At 48.7% G+C, this 17,466-nt stretch overlaps 1 long non-coding RNA gene across 4 annotated transcripts in view; it reads left to right on the forward strand.

Annotated features, from left to right (window-relative positions):
• The window catches only part of LOC106509117, a 72,271-nt gene continuing 61,203 nt past the window's right edge, over nt 6,399-17,466 (forward strand). For all 4 annotated transcript variants that reach the window (XR_002346956.1, XR_002346957.1, XR_002346953.1 and 1 more), the window contains exon 1: nt 6,399-7,339. This is a non-coding gene — a long non-coding RNA (uncharacterized LOC106509117). The remainder of the gene's footprint in view (nt 7,340-17,466) is intronic.

The raw sequence follows: 17,466 nt of genomic DNA on the forward strand, positions 1-17,466 counted from the left end.
CTCAAAGCTGTAGCTCACATTCAACCCCTAGCCTGGGAACTTCCATAGGCTGCTGTGGGTGAGGCCCTAAAAAGCAAAAGAAAAAAAGGTGGCCAGGGGGTAAACAGCTCTATAGCACACTTCCTTGGAGGAGGCTGAGGTTTGAGCCAGGAACGCAGACAGAGCACTGATGGGTACAATCAACCCATAGTCTACAGGCCCGTGAGAAGGGCGGGAAGAGGGAATCGCAAACTTCTGTGAACCTACCTTGGTTTGGCCCCTTGAACAGACACTACATCTATATGTGGCCCTGACTCAAGACCAGCCCAAGACCTATTTGTCCCCATAGGCTAAAGGGAGGACCCCGAGGGTAGTGAAAATCTCATCTATAACCAGAACCTGATCTGACTCTGGAAAGGTGAACAGTCTGGGTGGGTCTGGCCATCCACACCTTGTCCAGGTCCCCCTTCCCGGTGGGCCATGCTAGCACGTGGAACACAGCACCCACCTCACAGAAACTGTTCCACAGGCTTTACAGGCACTCCCATCATCTAGTTTCTATCCACACATCGCAAAACTTGAAAACTACCACCCCTTCCCTGGGCACTTCAGCCTCTGGATCCTCCACTGTAGGGGTGGCCTAGCTCATTCAGTGCTTCTCAAACCACCTACGAATTTTAGTTGTAGGGGTAGCTGTTTACTTCCAACCCACACAGTCCAATTGTTTCTGTAAAATAAATACAAGAAAAAAATTACAATACCCCAATCTTGCACTGGATTCAAAAGAAAAAAATATTCTGTCAAATTGCTAAAAACGACTTCTATTCTGGGTCCCTAAGTTCTGGGGTCAGCCTGCAGATCAGCCTGAGAGGTTCCCCTCAGGATGTGACAGTAGAAATCCTGACGCCAACATCTGCCCTCACCCGGGGCCAACAATGCCTGCAATACAGCAGAGCAGTGACCATCAGGTCTTGGGGTGTCTGGAAGTTGGCTCAAGTATGGCCAGTGCTTTGTTCACTGAATATTTCTAAGAGCTGAACACGAAGTACTTGAAAAAGGGAAGGAAGAGGAAGGTCCAGAGGCACCGGGAGGTTAGGGCCTTTGGAAATGGGTCAAAGGGCACTGTTTCCATGGCAACCCTGAGACCGTGGTCCTCAAGTTCCCCACTCTCAGTTCTGGCCCAGATGGCTTGAGACTGGAGGCTGGCTCCTCTTTGTGGGGGTCTATCCATGTGTTTGGGACACAGGTACAAACAGGAAGTAGGAAACGGGGTGCCTGGCAGGTTGGAAACTTTGGCAAATGTCAGTACTACGTCTCAGTTATGACTGCAGGGCTCCACTGGAGCATGTGATCTTTCCGTGTCCTCCTGGGCATCGGCTCACCAGCCTTGCCCCAGGGGCTCTTGTGCATACACAGTGACTTCTCTGTGACATAAACCTGGCCATTCGGTGTCTGAGAATCTCCTCCATGGAATATTTTTCACTCTTCAGTGGCTTCTACTTCAATTTTTAAAACTGACAGAGAAACATTTTGGCAACCTTATAAAACTCAGACTTTATAAAAAGACAGCTTTGTATTTACATTTGACTCATAGCGCATGTTTTTAAATGGTGTGTTCCACAATTTTTTTCTGAGGTTTTATGTTTTTAAGCCCAATCCAGGAGAAGCAAAATTGGAGCTTTGGTGAGTGAAATGGTCCCACTAGAGCTACTGAACTCAAGACAGTGGAGAAATTCCAGTTAAACCTCCCTGTAGGGACCACAGCCAGGACAGGGTGTCCCTGTTTGCACCAACATCCTGGGAGCTTGTTCCAGTTTTCCATGCCATAAAATGCCAACAGACACAGGAGTGAAGTCAGATGAACCTACAAAACCCCATGATCCAATCTGTCCAATGGAACCTCTCCCTCCGCTTTGCTTTCTGTTAAGCTTATCCTATATCTGTTCTCCAGGGAAAAGCTAAACATGGATTTCCAGTACTTGGACCTGACTGAGTCACTTTTGGCATTGACCTATGACCCTGTTCCTCATCCAAGATGGAATATGTCCCAAGACAGCAAATGGTGGATGAGAGAAATAAAATGCATACATGACATCCTTTCCCTCCCTCCACTACCCAGCGCGCATGTCCGACTCGGAGCAGAGAGCGCACACCCTGCCTGCTTGCTCCGGTTCCCGTGCTCTGGGGTCTGGATGACTTCATTACCTAACCTACTCAACTTTGCTCTCCTAAAACACAAAAATGAAGCCCTCATTCACCTGCTGTAGTGTTCACATCCAACCCGTCCTCCAAGAAAGACTTCAGAGTGTGGCCCCGGGTTTGCTGTTTTCCTCATGCAACAGGGTTTCCTGGGTGCCAGGTAGGTGCTGGCCAGCTGCAGGTCTGGAGACAGAGACACCTTATGGGGGACAAGTGCCAAGTTCCTTCTGGACCCAGTAGCTGAACTCCAGTAACAGTGGGTCGTCTGTCCTATGCCAACAAGAGAAAAGTTGAGATGTCCCAACAGGTCCCCTGGGGGTCAGTCTCTTAGCCTGAATGACATGAGCCCAGGGCTCAGGGTGTCCACTGGAGGGCATGGGAGGGGGGTAAGTAAGAGCTGCTGGCACTCCTCCCATCAGTCCGGGCGTCGAAACACCTGCCAACCCGCCCAGCTTCCTCTGAAGGGAGGGAGCCACCCCGAGGAAAAAATAGGAGTTCTTGGAGAGAGCCTGAGGGCATCCCAGGTTTAGGGACAAGAGAGAGTGTGTGAGTCTGAGGAGCTGAAATCAGTAAACGTGAGAGGTCCCATTGTGGTTCATTGGGTTAAGAATCCAACATAGTGTCCATAAGGATGTGGGCTCGATCCCTAGCCTCACTCAGGAATAAAGACCATGGTTGCTGTGAGCTGTGGTGTAGGTCACAGACCTGGCTCAGATCTGGCGTTGCTGCGGCTGTGGTGTAGGACAGCAGCTGCAGCTCCAGTTAGACCCCTAGCCTGGGAAATTCCATATGCCATGGGTGTGGCTCTAAAAAGGAAAAGAGAAAAAGTAAACATACACCTGGAATGGAGACTGGGGAGTGGTGGGGGTTAGGGGCCGGGGATGGGATGGAGTCCACGGCAGGGCCATAAAAGGCGTCGTCAACCTTGGTAAAATGTGTGGACTCTGCCTTAAGACCTTTAGATAAGTTGCCCCTGTCTTCAAGCAAAAGGATCAGATATAAGTTTTCTTGCTTTGTAGAACAAAGAATGTAAACAAAAAGTCTCCCTCCTGCCCCCAGCCCCAGTCATGCAGTCCCCTGACTGGAGGCACTCAGAGTTAGTTTCTTGTTTAGCTACCAAGAGGTATTATATACACTTATTGGAGTTCCCGTTGTGGCTTAACAATAACAAATCTGACTAGTATCCATGAGGATGCGGGTTTGATCCCTGGCTTCGCTCAGTGGGTTAGGGATCTGGCATTGCCATGAGCTGTGGTGGAGGTCGCAGAAACAGCTCAGATCCCGTGTTGCTGTGACTGTGGTGTAGACTGGCAGCTGCAGCTCTGATTCGCCCCCTAGCCTGGGAACTTCCATATGCCTAGGATGTAGCCCTAAAAAATAAAAGCCAGGAGTTCCCATTGTTGTGCAGCAGAAACAAATCTGATTAGGAACCATGAGGCTGTGGGTTCTATCTCTGGCCTTGCTCAGTGGGTTAAGGATCTGGCGTCACTATGAGTCGTGGTGTAGGTCGCAGACGCGGCTTGGATCCCGAGTTGCTGTGACTGTGGATGTGGCATAGACTGGCAGCTACATATGCTGCCGGTTCGGCCCTAAAAAGCAAAAATAAATAAATAAAAGCAAAAAAAAGAGATATTTTATACATTCATAAACATTGATGTATTTCTTCCTTTTACGCACAAAAGATCACTGTGCACGCTGTTCATCATTGTGTGGTATTTCCCTTTTTCCACTTAAATCAGTTTTGGAAACCGATACATGGTTCCTCACACACAATGACTGAGCTGGGCTTGCCTTTGCTAGCTGTCTTCTCCACTCTCCCAGTGCTCACGGGCACTTGAGCTGCCTCCATTCTTTCCCATAAAGAGGCTGCAATGATGGAATTCATCGTCCATGGGTCATTTCACATATGTGCGAGCATTCCCACAAGCAGGAAAGCGCAATTGCTAGATTAAAGGGTGTTAGATCAGTCAGTGTTCTCCAGAGAAACCAGTTAGACAGATTACAGATTGATAAATGGACGGATGGATAGATATAAAGACAGGTAGATAGATGATAGATAGATAGATAGATAGATAGATAATGAGGGGCTTATTTTAAGGAATTACTCAATTGCAAGGGCTGGTAAGTCTGAAATCTCTAAGGAAGGCCAGCAGGCTGGAAACAGGTAGAATTTGATGCTTAAGTCTTGAGGCAGAGTTTCTCCCTCTGAAAACCAGTTTTTGCTCTTAAGACCTTCAACCCATGGCATGAGGCCCACCTACATCATCAGGGGTAATCTCCTTTACCTGATGTCAACTGACTATGATATTAACTACGTCTACAAAATACCTTCACAGCAACACCTAGATTAGTGTTTGATTAAATAACTGGGTACTAGAGCCTTGCCAAGTTGACAAATGAAACTAACCATCACAGGTATCATATGTTATTTTGCCAGTTTTTCCCAAGTTGCCTTCCATGCATAGAGTTATACTTCCAGCAGCAATGGATGACTGTGCTGTATCTACCCCATCTCTCAATTCCTGTGTCACCAATTTTTAAAATATTTTCCAATCTAACAGGTGAAAAATAATGGATGTCCTTTTTATTTCCATTTCTTTTACTGGAGCGAGGTTGAGCATATTTTTATACATTTAATAGTCATTTGTAATTTCCTTTATAAACAGTCTATCCATATATTTGCCCATTTTACTGTCAGGTTGTTTGTCTTTTTCTAATAATTGGTAAAGTTCATTGTATATTGTGCAAATGACCTTTGGTCTGTGATATGAGTTAAAATGTTTTTCCTAGTTTATCTTTTTATTTTGTCTATGGTGATTGTTTCCATAGAGACTTTTTTAAGGTAGTCACATTTCTTGATTTTTTTCGGCTTCTGGATTTTGAATCTTGTTTTAAGAGGCCTTCTCTCCTTTGAGATGTACTATGTTTTCCTCTGGTACTGTTATGGATTCACTTTTTTTACATTTATATCTTTGAACCATTCCTTGTGTAAAGAATGAGGTGTGGATCCAATTTTATTTCTATGCTAAGATGGCCATCCAGTTGTGCTTCTGCTGTTTATTGAATCATCTATCTTTTCTCCACTGATTCGAAACGCTGCTTTTGTAATATACCAACTTCCTCTAGGTTGTATTTAGGTCTATTTCTGGACTTCCTATTTTTCTTTCCATTGATATGTTTTCCAATTCATCCACCAGAACCCCCATTGTTTTAATTATTACAACTTAAAAACCTGCTCTAACACCTAACAGGGAGGTTTATATTTTTAAAAGATCACTCTGACGACATTTTGGGAAATGAATTCAAGGAGTGGGCAAAGTGGTGCTGGGGAAAGACGGCACAAGCTTGAGGGAGTCACAGGAGGGATGGAAGACCCGGGTGGATCTGTGAGATTCTTAGCAGGCAGCGGCATCATGGCTAATGATGGAATGGATGTGAGGATTGAGGCAGAGACTGAAGAGTCCAGAATGCCTCCCCAATTTCTGGCTGGGGCAGCTGGGGAATTGAGGTTCCATTTCCCAGCAAAAGAAAGACCTGGGGTAAGGGCAGCAGATGGAATTTGTTATATTACTTAACCTACCTCATTTTTCAAGACAAGTCACCTGGCGGAAAGAACAACTAGCTCATGGTCATGCAAGACTATTGTGCTAAGCCGGCAAGGTTGGTATTTAGGATTATCCCCATGTTGCAGGTGGAGAAACTGAGGCTCAGACATGTCAAGCAACTTGTCCAAGGTCACAGAGAAGTTATGGGGAAGAGCAAGGCAGGGCCTCAAGTCCAGGTCTGTCTACCCTCACATCCTGCCAAAAGCGGATGGCCGGCTCTTAGGCTGAGACCTTTGCAGGTAAGCGCTCACACTTAGGGGGCTGCGGTGACTCTCCAGGGCTTTTCCTTCCAACATCTGATACAGCCTGGGACACAAGGCTACAGGTAGGCAGGAGAATTCTACAAAATGACTGCCCCAAACAGCGGTTAAAATATGACCCATGTTGGAGTTCTCACAGTGGCGCAGTGGGTTAAGAATCCAACGGCAGCAGCTTAGGTCGCTGTAGAGGTACAGGTTCAATCCCCAGCCTGGTGCAGTGGGTTAAAGGATCTGACATTGCCACAGCTGTGTGTAGGTTACAGCTGCAGCTCAGATTCAAGCTCTGGCCCAGGAAATTTCATATGCCACAGGGGCAGCCATAAAAATAATAGTAATAATAATAATAATATGACCTGCATTGGAGGAAGAGGAGCATTTGTGGCTGTGGTGCTCAGCCTGGCACACACAATCACCTGGGGTGCTTTCCCAGCTGCTGATGCTGATCCAACCACCAAAGACTCTGACTTGGTTAGCCTGAGTCTGCTTGGGGACATGGCCCCAGCAGGCATCAAGATTTTAAGATTCCAGGTGATTCTAACATGCGGCACAGGGCAAGACCCATGAATTAAAGGGACGAGGCTAGTTTCTCCTCTTTTACCGAAGAGGTCTGCGACGGTACTATGCTTCTGCCTCTTTAATAGATGAGGGTGAAAGGCAGCTGATTTCATTGGGTCGTTAGAGAACTCAGAACAAGCCCTGATCTTATCAGTAATGTATTTCCCCGGCCCTACCTCTGGGAATCTTCTAAGCTTGGGCGGGCTGCCTAAGTGGTGGGGTTTCAGCAAGCTCAGGGCCACTTCCCAAGTGTCTCCCCTCACTAACTGGTAATGGCGCTTGCAGTGCCGACCACAGAGACTCAATTTGGGAATTTACGTGTACTTTAATTAGGTTAATGAATATTGTTGCTTGCAATACATAACACATTAGCTGAGGGACCCATCAGCCAGAATTCATCAATCTGATTATCCATGTATCTGTCAGCGTAAGTGAGATTATGCTGCACCAACAGATGCTCCCCAAACTCCAGGGGCTTAAAAAACAACAGACTTTTTTCTCCCTGGGCTGCATGTCCATTCCAGGCCAGCTGGGGCTTCTGCTCCACAGAGCTCACTGCAGAACTGAGGCTGACATCACTGTCACCACTTGGAGCGTTGGTGTTTGCCTCGGCAGAGGAGGAGGAGGACGAGGCTTCCACCAGAAGGGTGATTTTGGCTTATGCTTCGTGGGCCAAAGCGAGTCACATGGCCACCTCTGACTTCAAGGGAGCTACGAGTTGCAACCCTACCCTGTGCCAAGGTGGGTGAGGTCCTAGCGTCCCGTCTGGCAAATTCCCAACTCTTGGGGGATTGGGGAAATTTTATTGAAATACAGTTGATGTATAAACTACAGGTTACAACACAGCGGTTCATGACTTTTGAGGTTACACTCCATTTATGTTATTCTAAAATACTGGCCAAATTCCATGTGTTGTACAATATATCCTTGAAGCTTATTTTATACCTAATAGCCTGTACCTCTTAAGCCTCTACCCCTATATTCCCCCTTCTCACTTTCCTCTTCTCGCCAGTAACCACTGTTTTGTTCTCTGTATCTGTGAGTCTGTTTCTTTTCTGTTATATTCACTAGTTTGTTGTATTTTTTAGATTTCATTTATAAGTGATATTGAGTGTGTATATTACCACATCTTCTTTATCCATTCATATGTTGATAGACACTTAGGTTGCTTCCTTATTTTGCCAACTGTAAATAAGGCTGCTATGAACATTGGGGTGCATGTATCTTTTTGAATTAGTGTTTTGGGGCACTTTTTTGGATATACACCCAGAAGTGGAAATGCTGGGTCATATGGAAGTTCTATTTTCAGTTTTTTAACAAACCTCCATACTGTTTTACACAGTAGCTGCACCAATTCACATCCTCTACAGTATATGAGGGTTCCCTTTTCTCCACATCCTTGCCAACTTTTGTGTTCTTTTTGATGATAGCCATTCTGACAGGTTTGAGGTGACATCTCATTGTGGTTTTAATTTGCCTTTCTCTGATGATTAGTGATGTTGAGTATTTTTTCATGTGCCTGTTAACCACCTGCATGTGGTCTTTGAGAAAATGTTTGTTCAGGTCTTCCGCCCATTTTTTAATCAGGTCATTTGTTTTCTTAATGTTGAATTGTATGGGCTGTTTATGTATCTTGGATATTAACCTATTATTGGTCATATCATTTGCAAAAATTTTCTGCCATTCAGTAGATTGTCTTTTCATTTTGCTGATAGTTTGCTGTGCAAAAGCTTTTAATTAGGTCTCATTTGTTTATTTTGCGTTTATTTCCCTTAGGAGATAAATTTTAAAAAAGAGAGAGAGAGAGAGAGAGTTCCAGGGAGTTCCTATCATGGCTAGTGGTTAATGAATCCTACTACTATCCATGAGGATGTGGGTTCAGTCTCTGGCCTTGCTCAGTGGGTTAAGGATCTGGCATTGCTGTGAGCTGTGGTGTAGTTCGCAGATGCACCTCAGATCCAGCGATGCTATGGCATAGGCTGGCAGCTACAGCTCAGATTCCACCCCTAGCCTGGGAATCTCCATATGCCATGAGTGCAGCTCTAAAAAGACAAAAAAAAAAAAAAAAAAAAAAAAAAAGCTTCCCACCATGATGCAGTGGATTAATGATCTGGCTTGTCTCTGTTTGCATCTGTTCGATTCTGCAGCCTGGTACAGTAGGTTAAGGATCTGGAGCTGTGGCTTGGATTCGATCTCTGGCTGGGGAACTTCCATGGGTCACAGGTGCAGCCAAAAAAGAAAAAAAATAAAATGTTACTTTATTTTACAAAAGAAAATTACTGTGATATATGTCAAAGAGCTTTCTGCGTATGTTTTCTTCTAGGGGTTTTATGGTTTCTAGTGTTAAATTTAGTCTTGAATCCATTTTGAGTTTATTTTTGTATTTGGTGTCAGGAAATATTCTAACTTCTAGTCTTGAATCCATTTTGAGTTTATTTTTGTATTTGGTGTCAGGAAATATTCTAACTTCACTGTTTTACATGTCATCTGATTGGTGCCTCCTCACGGGCTGTGCTCACTCCTGGTTGGCGAGGGCAGGCATTGGTGCCTGGTCTCTTAGCGGCTGCTGTATTTTTATGTATCTGGTAGGTTGGTGATGCTCCCCGACCTTGGCAAAGTGGCCTGTTGTGGGCAATGTTCTGTGTGTGCCAGCAGCACACCTGCCTCTCGTCACCTGAGTTAAACTCTCTAGGGGTCCCCATAGGAGGTCTGCGTGTGTTCTTCCATTGCAATGGGCTATGTGGGCGGTCGGGTAGACTCGGCTGGCCCGCGTTCCACTGAGTGCCAGGCCCTGCCTGGCGCGGAGACTGCCGGCTTCTGGTTGGCGGGATTGAGTCACGAGGTAGCTGACTGCAGAACCGCAGGTGCTGGCTCACTGGTGGGTGGAGTCAGAGTCCAGAGTCTGTGGTGGTGTCGCTGGCCCACTGGTGAATGAAGCCAGGTCCTGGAATTGGTGCCACCCTACCAGCAGGCAGAGCTAGGTCCTGGAGTGTGGTTACAGGGCCCGGGGTTTCCTGAAATTATGCCAAATCCTTTGGGGCAGTGGGCGGCGGGGAGGGGCGGGTAGTTCCTGACACAGTTGGGTTAGGTCTGGGGTGTCTCAAAGCTTGTATTGGCCTGCTAGTGGGCAGAGCCAGAGCCTAGCTTATCCCTGGGTAGGATCTGGCCTGCTGGTAGGCAGACTGGGTCCCCACGCTGCAGGATTGTGATTTTCCTGCATCTGATGTCTGCCCCCTGGTGGTTGAAGTTGGTCTTGTGGCTAGAGCTCACTTCCCAGAGGGGTGGGTCAGGCCCAGAGGATTCTGGGGCCAGTGCCTGCCCACTGGTGGGTAGAGCTGTATTCTGGACACCCTGGTGGCAGGGCCACATCCAGAGGTGTCTCTGGGCTCAGGAGGTCTGAAGGCATCCTGTCTGCTGATGGATGGGGCTGTGTCCCCACCAGTTAGTTGCTTGGCCTGAGCCATCCCAGTAGTGGTGCCCATATGATGTTGGGCCAGGACAAGGCTGGGTCCTGGGACTGATAAGCTAGAGGGAGGATTCCACAATGGCACTTGCCAGCATCAGAGTCCATGTGGGAGAATGAGCTCCCCAAAATGGCTGCTGCTGTGTCTGTGTCCCCAGGGTGAGTGGCGGTTACCTCCTGCCTCTCCAGGAGATGCTCCAGGATCAGCAGATAAGTCTGATCCTGGCTCCTATCAAATTGCTTGTGGGAGTTCCTGTTGTGGCTCAGTGGGTTAAGAACCTGACTAGTATCCATGAGGACGCGGGTTCAATCTCTGGCCTCGCTCAGTGGGTTGAAGGATCCAGAATTGTGGTAAGCTGCAGTGTAGGTCACAGATGTGGCTCAGATCTGGCATTGCTATGGCTGTGGCATAGGCCAGGAGCTACAGCTCCTATTCAACCCCTAGCCTGGGAACCTCCATATGCCACAGGTGTGGTTGTTAAAAAAAAAAAAAAAAGACCCAGGGCAGAAGCTTTCAGAACCTGCAAGATTTTGTGTGTGCCCTTTAAGAGTGAAGTCCCTATTTTCCCCAGCCCTCTGGGACTCCCCAGAGTAAGCCCTGCTGCCCTTCAAAGCCAAATGCTCTGGGGGCTCATCCTCTGGGTGTGTGACCCCCAGGTCTGTTTCATCGATGGTTGTTCTGCACATGGTTGCAAGTAGGGTGTGCCCATGAGAGGAGCTGAGCTCAGGGTCTTTCTTTCTTCTCCACTACCTTGGCCATCTGTGGCTGGGAAAAAAAAAAATTTTTTCAAAAAATATTTAATGAGGTAGCTGAGATCAAATATCAAATCCACATCATGTACAAAGGTGCTTAATAAGTGCTCAGGCATTTTTAAATGTATTTTTAAATGTAAATGACAATGGTACCTAAGAAATACTCTTTCTTCCTAGTTCCTCCAGAGGAGTGGCAGAGAGGCCCAGGCAGACTGGGAGCAGCAAGAGTGGGTGAAGCTGGACAGGAGGAGGAAGGAGGGTGTTCTGGGGCATCCAGCGTCAGGGTGATGGGGAGTGTTCCCCATCGAGCTAAAATATAGCTGGTGCAAGAAAACAAACACCAAGAAGAACCTGGGGACACAGTTGGGCTGAGGAGGGGCCTTGACTCCAGGCAGGAGGGGGCTGCAGTCAGGGGGACTTTCATGTTTGGTGCTATAGATGCAAACTGTTACAGTAAGAATGGATAGGCAGTGAGGTCCTGCTGTATAGCACACAGGGAACTGTGATGGATCCAGCTATGATGGGACATGATGAAAGATAATATGAGAAAGAGTGTGTATTAGATGTATGACTGGGGCACTTTGCTGTACAGCAGAAAGTGACAGAACAATGTATATCAACTATAAAAAAGAAAAAGATTGAGGCAAGACTCAGTGCACCCCCCACTTCCCTGGGCCGCTGAAACTGCCCTCTGGAGGGCAGCTGCTTGGCCCCAAGTTCTCCTCACTCCTCACAGCCATGGGAAAGTGTGACCCTACTCGGTGTCCAGGTGGGTAAGGGCCTAGGCTCCCTGTCTGACTAGTGTCCAGCCCCACCTGGGCCCATGCCAAACACAAACTCTGGTGGCTTTATGTGGGTCCACTGTCTCTCTTCAAGCTCTCAAAGTCTGCAGGAGCTTTAAGTGGCATCACGGAACCAGGTGGTGTCCCAGGTGGCCAGGTAACTTCCTGTCCCACCCATAGCACACTGTGGGATCACTGGGTCTCAGAACCATCCCAGCCTCACCTTTGTTAAACTCCTCTGTCAGCTCCCTCTGGCCTCTGAGCAGGCCAGTTTCTTTTATCATATGTCTCCAGCTGGGCGGCAACCTGTGGATCACTCTGGTTCAAAGATTCCAAAGCAGGGGAATTTAATGCTATGAAAAGTGCTCTTTTGAGCAGTAGTTCTCACCTTTCAGGCACGTTTGAGGCTGCTCTGACTCAGTCTCCCATTCAAAGGCTAGGTTCAGTGGCGAGCCAGCAGGAAGCCAGCAAATCCGACCATTTGAGGGACTGACTCAAAAAATAAAATAAAAAGGAACAGGTGCTAGAGAGCGGAAGTGCCTGTAGAGGCCTCCCACCCACTTCCACTGGATGTTGGAAGGGAAGAAGCTTCAGCTCAGCCCCTCCCTGCAGCCAGGGGGGCCCCTGGGGGTGCTTCCTACCACCCCTCCCCCACTGACGGAGGCACCTGCTGTGTCCTGCAGTCCCAGATGCCCCTTCAGAGAAGCTGCCCACAGGACCCTAGCCTCTGAAGAGGAAAGGACCTCCAGCTACCCAGATCTGCCCTAAACCCCAACTCAGGCACATTTTCATATTTATCCTAAAGAGGGTATTCCTTGACCAGGATGCTGAGAAGATCCTGGGAAACTGGAAGCTTTGTGCCCATTTCAAACACTAGCTTCTCTCACCTTGAAAATGGGATTTCTCCCCATCTGGTAGCTTGAAGAAAGTGCTGCAAGACTGAACAGCCTGGCTTCAAACCCCTGGGGCTTCAGAGCCCAATTTTCTGAGTTCATTTCCCAGCTATGCCTCTCCCAGCTCTGTGTCCTTGGGTAAATTATTCTGTTTCTCTGTGCCTTCTCCATCGGTGAATTAGGGGTAACAGCCAGTGGTGTGCTACATACTCGGTGAGGTATTTAGTCCTCTATTCAGAGGATCAAATGAGTTGAGGTGTACAAAACACCTAGAACGTTGATCTTGAGTGTTAGTGGCTAATATTATCATCATTATGACAAATCCCAAGGGCAGTCCGGTCAATACCTCATTAACCAATGGCAAGAGTCATAAGCTACAAAATTAGAACTAGGAGCCATTCCCGGCATTCTCCCCAGCCTAGAAGGACCTGTAAACCCAGGCATCCTATAGACTGACCATCTCTTCATCCCCCTTGGAATCTATAACCATGGCTGTGGGCTTAGAGACAATTAAATAGCGGGACCGTGAGCTCCCCCAATGATGCCACCAAGAGGCTGATGAGAGGAAATGTCCCCTAGCCCGTCTGTGTGTGCTGTGAGCAGGCGGGTGGAAGCAGAGGATGTGGACAAATCCTACGTGCCCCCGCCAGCAAGTGGAATGTGATGAACTAGGATGTAGAATTCTCTTGGGGGTTCCTTCCTTCTCCTGTCTTGAGGTTGTTAACGAAGCCGCAAGGAGGCACGAAGGGAGGGATTCAAGGGCCAGGGAGAGGTTGTGGTTCAGGAAGGGATAGGAGTTGGGAAAGTAAGGCATTCTGCGTGCTTGGGGCAGGGAAGCCTGAGGCGGCTTCAGGGCAGTCGCCCTCCAGGCAGATGCTACCTGACCTGGAACTCAGAGCCCAGGGTCCTGCACACATGCACACAGGTCTGTATACCTTGCAAATGCACGCGCGCGCACGCGCGCGCGCGCACACACACACACACGCGCACACACACCACCAACCCCAGGGGTGCTACGCCAGTTCCTGTGGCACCTTGGTGACTAGAATCCCCCAAGCCTAACAGAAACCTGTAAGTAGCGTATCCAGTGGACATGACAAGGAAGAAAAGGTCACCTTAAACCTTTTCCCTGGCAAATCTCCTGTCACATTCTGACGGCCCAAGAAGTGGTTCCAGAAATGAGAGGGGAAGTGGCGCGGCAGCTGATGCCCCCTGGTGGACAGTCTCAGCTCAGCTGCCCGGACATTTGCAGGGGAGGCAGTAGGGGACCGGCACAGCTTAAATCAACACCGCAAGGCAGATGGGCTCACGTTTCTGTGCTAAATGGAGGTGCCACAAAAAGGACGAAGATGAGAAAGAAGCCATCCTTGTCCTCCCCCGTCACGTCTCTTCTAGCCTGGCTTTCTGATGGTAACAACATAAACAGAACTGATAAACCATCCTGGAAGCTCCTCTCACTGAAATCCTGTTATGTCCACATCCTGCACAAGGCTTTACTCATCCATGAGTCCTCACAGTGACTTTAATCTTATCTGATCTAACAGGCCAGGCTCAGAACCAGTAAGTGACTTGCCCAGAGTCACACAGCCCATAAATACCAGAGATTTTATTTTAAAATATTTATTTGCAGTGCATACAAATGTCACAAAACAAATCCTACAAAGGAATCCACAGTAAAAGCACATCCCCTTCCACCACTGACCACCCAGGTCACCACACCAGGACAACCTGTTGTTAGTTTCTTGCAACTTATCTGCACATATTCTATGCATATAAAAGGAGTCCTTTTTTAACAGCACTAAAGGTAGCACGCTATAGGCTCTTCTCAACCTTGCCTTTTTCACTCAAAGCTATCACTGCAGGTCATTCTGTAGCATTAAGTGCAAAGAGCTGCCTCATTCTTTTCAGGAGTCCATTGTACAGGTCATTTAACCTGCCCATTGATGTGCATTTCGGTGTCACCTGTGTTCTCCTATTACAAATACACCACAGTGAACCTCCTTGCACTTACGTCGCTTTTGCACAAGTGGAATTGCTGGGTCAAAGGATATGTGCGTTTGTGATTTTAAGAGATGTCACCAAACTTGCCTCTAATGTACCACCTGACCCTGGCCCCCCACCATTGGAATGGAACCCGGGGCCTCCTGACTCCACAGCCGCAACAAACACTCAAAGTTATGACTCAGACCTACCGGCAGGCGCTAAACACCTTTGCTGGAGCTGGGCCCGGAGGCTCTCATGAACCGCTTGGAAGCCCAGGTTCACAGAGGATGGAAATCTTTCCAGCTCAAGAGTTAGAATGTCCCACCAGCCAGTAAGCAGTTAGCTCCGGACAGACAAGACCCTTTGGGGACAGCCTCAGTCTCTCAAGCATCTAAAAGGAGGCAGAGAGGTGACCTCTGTCTCCAGCCTTCAGAGTCACCAACCCCTCCTTTGGCCCCTTTCCAAGGAAGGATCTGCTCACATTCTGGCCCCTGCTGAAAGGAAAAGACTCTGCTGCAAGGGAGCCTTGGAGATTCTGGCCCATTGCACCCTTGTGCACCGGGTTCCATGACAGCAAGTCCGTCTTGCTGGACACGTACCAGCCTCCAAGGAAAGACAGAGCGAGAGGAGACCCTGGCAACTCTTGGTCCCCTAGTGCAGCCTCCTTACCAGCAAAGCCCCCTCTCCTCTTTCCCTGCCCACCCCTACCCCTGGAATCCAGGGACACCTGGTGAGTCAAGGCTAAAGCAGTCTTGCTTCTGAGGGGACTGGGATGTGTAGGCAAGGACACCTTCCCCAGCAAGACTCAGAAGACAGTCAGGGAGACCCATGCCACACACTGTGGAGGGTTCCAGCAGCAGAGGGAGTGAAGTAAGAGTCCCAGCAGGGCCTACGCTGCCTACCAGCCTTGGGGGCTCTGGGTGTCAGGGAGGCCCAGCTGGCATGCCCTTGGCACCCAGAAGAAACGTGAGTGGAGGAGTTCCCGTCGTGGCGCAGTGGTTAGCGAATCCGACTAGGAACCATGAGGTTGCGGGTTCGGTCCCTGCCCTTGCTCAGTGGGTTAACGATCCGGCGTTGCCGTGAGCTGTGGTGTAGGTCGCAGACGCGGCTCGGATCCCGCATTGCTGTGGCTCTGGCGTAGGCTGGTGGCTACGGCTCCGATTAGACCCCTAGCCTGGGAACCTCCATATGCCGCGGGAGCGGCCCAAGAAATAGCAACAACAACAACAACAAAAAGACAAAAAAGACCAAAAAAAAAAAAAAGAAAAGAAACGTGAGTGGAGACTGGGATTGGGGGAGGGGCCTGGAAAGCTGCTGGGATGGCTCCTGGGTGGGCATGAGCCCCACCAGTTGGGGGTACACCCTCCCAGCTCGCTCACTGGGTACAGCAGCTACTATCATTACTTCAAGCCAGCACCCCTGCCAGCTGACCAGAGCCATGTTGTCATCTTTAAAAAGCAGACAAGGAAACCACACAGCCCTTTAAATAGCAGGGCCACAAATCAAACCCCAGCTTTCTGACTGGACATTTCAAACCTGGGGTCATATGAGGGAGCCTGCAGAGTGACATCCTATCGGGAGCCTCCCCTCTCCCCCGGGACTATTCTCTAAGGAACCCAACAGCAGCTACCTTTTAGGTTAAAATAGAGAATTTGTTTGAAAAATAACTGGAAGGTTTCTACTACAAGATTACAAGATCCCTGGACCTAATAGCCTCAGGGGACCCTTGTGCAACCTAAGCTATCAGCCTGACTTTGCACTGTTTTTCCTTGTGAGATTTGTAGAAGTAGAGCTCCTGCCAGCTTTCTCTAAGACAGCCAAGACTCCTCCAGCACGTCAGGCACAGCTCCTGCCACCAGAGGAAGTGATCCCCCAACTGGAGAGGGCTTTGGGCTCTGGTCCTCACTCTTGACTCTGCTTTAGAAGCACCGTAAAACCATTGCTCATTTTTTAGGCATAGTAATGATACTATGGTAATATATTTAAAAAAAAAAATTCACCCTTTGCCATATGTACCAACCCGTCTGTGGATGAAATAATAGGCTGTCTGGGACTTGATTCAAAATAATACGGACAGCCGTGAGTGGGAGAAGAGATGAAACAAGATTGCCATACTGGTAACTACTGAAGCTGGGCTGTGGGTACATAGGGTTGGGATAGGATTCTATCTACTTGTATACATGTTTAAATTTTTCCATAATAAAAAGTAGAAGGAGGAGGAGGAAGCATGCAGAGAGGTTGGTGAAATACAGCTCCTCGCCTCACTGTGGGGTTACTGAGTGAAGCTGGAGCCACAGGCCTCTGCCCTCACGGGTGCCCTGAGAAACCTCAGGGTCCAGGCTCTGAGCCAGTGGGGGCTGGGAGGCTGGTGGCAGGGGGGCAACCCCCCCCCCCCCCGCCCACGTGCCCCTGTAACACCCCTGCAGAGGCCCCTCTGTCTCTTGTCAGCCACCACTCAGGCTACACTGGGTGTCAATGCCAGGATTGTGAACCTCCTCAGGCACTGCCTTTTTCTGCATGCCCCGCATCACTGTCACGATCACAATAAGGAGAGGGACAGAATTGATGCACGGAGTCAGTTTAATCTTTATTAAAATCTCTTTCGCCGATGATGTTCCCTATTTGTTTCTTTGTATGTGGTATCTGGAGCCGCACAACTTCTGCTATTCATCTTGGAGATGGAGCAAGATTCATGGTGGTGGAAAGACCAGTTCCAGCCAGCAGGAAACATCAGACCTGCAGCCCAGCTGCTGTGCCTGGTCAGCCTCTGGGGACCTCAGCCGGGGTGGCAGTTTGGATGGCCCTATGGACAGAGATGTGGGTGGCCCAGGCCTGGCCAGCACAGCTGCTGCTCTGGCCCACTCAGGACTCAGCTGAAAGTTCAATCTGAGGAAAGCTGATTCAAGTTTGTACCTACAGCGGGGTCATGACTCTGGGCTCTCCTGAGACCCTCGATCATGCAGAGGTGCCTCAGGCCTTCAGGCTTCTCACACC

This window comes from Sus scrofa, chromosome 1 (assembly GCF_000003025.6).
Source record: "Sus scrofa isolate TJ Tabasco breed Duroc chromosome 1, Sscrofa11.1, whole genome shotgun sequence".
NCBI lineage: Eukaryota > Metazoa > Chordata > Mammalia > Artiodactyla > Suidae > Sus > Sus scrofa.